The sequence below is a fragment of the Helianthus annuus genome, chromosome 1, assembly GCF_002127325.2.
Source record: "Helianthus annuus cultivar XRQ/B chromosome 1, HanXRQr2.0-SUNRISE, whole genome shotgun sequence".
Taxonomy (NCBI): Eukaryota; Viridiplantae; Streptophyta; class Magnoliopsida; order Asterales; family Asteraceae; genus Helianthus; species Helianthus annuus.
The window spans coordinates 35,089,991-35,091,975 of record NC_035433.2 but is presented as its reverse complement, the minus strand read 5'-3'; the positions used below and the strand labels follow the sequence as shown (position 1 = coordinate 35,091,975).

General features: G+C 35.5%; 1 long non-coding RNA gene across 1 annotated transcript; it reads left to right on the top strand.

Annotated features, from left to right (window-relative positions):
• LOC110935636 lies at positions 1-1,444 on the top strand. Its single transcript, XR_002589286.2, has 3 exons — positions 1-109; positions 590-655; positions 1,285-1,444. It is a non-coding gene; the product is annotated as an uncharacterized LOC110935636 (long non-coding RNA).
• Positions 1,445-1,985: the final 541 nt, after the last annotated feature.

Genomic DNA, 1,985 nt, shown 5'->3' with positions numbered 1-1,985 from the left:
TTCCCCTCAAACCCTAACATTCACAAAATTCATTAATTGAAGGTTCGAATCAAGTCCAAATCGAAATCTGAACATAGATTTGTGATCACCTTGACTAAGGGATCGTAAGGTATGCAAAATTTCATGATTCGGTTCTACCTTAAATTTTAGAAAAATTCATGAGATCCAAATCTGAGCATGCATGATAGTTGTTTTGATTGAAATAGTGTATAGGGATGAACCCTAGTCGAGTGCTTGTTAAAATTTGGCCTAATTCTTGTAAAGTTCATAATCACCATTAGAGGTGATATGGGGGTTTTTGTAGAAAAGTATGAGACATTAGGATTATGATGTATCCTAGAGTAATTCAAGTTCTATGAACAAGGTTCAGAAATTATTAATGTGAAAAAATGTGAAATTGCCTAAATTGATGTTTAACATGGCTAAATGATAAATGTTAAACTTAGTTATGAATTGTAAGAAATCATGCACATAAGATGCTTGATAAAATGCCTAAAAGACATTGATCGACACAAATGTGGTGTTGGTAAAGTAACAAGCTTAGTCATGAGCCGAATGGTTCTAATGGTAATTGGCTTGTATGTTTTAGGCAACACGAGTGAGGCGTCGGGAAGTCAAGCCGGTGCGGACGCTCGTTTAAAGGGAAAGCTTTGAGGTACGTGGTTAACGCTACTATAATATTGATGATTTAGTTTTCATTTTTAATTGTTTACTAGTTATGAACAATATAGAGTCGTGTTGGTTTGGTTGCTTAAATGAGGGACTTCATAAACCAAAACGAGTTAACAATGGTGGGTACAAACCGGGTAATGGAAGTACCTCATCCGTAGACCATAAACCCGTGTGTCGGGTAATGGGAAGAATATTATTAACACGCAAACCGGTAATGGGAGCGTGTGTGTTGAAGCAAGGGATCCAAAACGGGTCATACTTGTTGCAAAGAAATGTCCCGTACTGCGCTTTGATGACTTAAAAGTGCAAAAATTGGAATAAACGGGTCAAAACAGCAAAACAGGAAAATATGCAGAAGCTACCGTAAATTACGGTAGCCACCGTAATTTACGGTAGAGGGTGAATCGTTACGGTGGTTCTTTACTGATTTACGGCAGAACCATAAATGTCCAGCGCCCACCGTAAATTACGGTGACCACCGTAATTTACGGTGGAGCCCAGCCAAAATTGTTAAGCTTTGTATAATTTCACAGTTCGAATCCGTTTTAAGCCTACTTTTAATTATGTGAAATTTGAAGGATTCTAACATTATTATTTTGTTAAATTTTCCAGCTTTCAAGTAAGTCAACCAAGCGGATGGTGATCAACGCAAGGCTTATGAACCGAACACATTCAAGAAGTAGTTCCGAAAATTTTGTCTTAGATGATCATTAGTAATAATTTTGTAATAGAAGGAATACTTACGTATCCTTTTAATGTTGTGGTGGTTTTAAAACACTTATGTGCTAAACTAGGATTAATATTAATGTTTGTGCTTTTAATGATTATGAACTTTCTTATTTAGTCGGTAAAAATAATGTGTATTTTAAATGAGAGTGTTACAATATAAAGGTAAAGGGTACTGTACAAATTCCCTTATCGTACATTACGTACGCTACAATCTCAGCCGTCCGATCATCTTCCTGCAATGAAAATCGCATGTTGTTTTTTTTTTTTTGTAATAATTTCGCATGTGATAAATTTGATGAAATAGCAGGTTTTTTTTGTAACAATTTCGCATGTGTTAATTCAATTTCGCATGTGATAATTTTGATGAAATAGAATGTTGTTTTTTTGTAACAATTTCGCATGTGGTAATTCAATTTCGCATGTGATAATTTTGATGAAATAGCAGGTTGTTTTTTTGTAACAATTTCGCATGTGGTAATTCAATTTCGCATGTGATAATTTTGATAACGCCCCCTTGCGGTATGCTCATATAATGTATATATGTGTGGGCGTTGGGGGGGGGGGGCAAAAGTGAAAGTGCACTA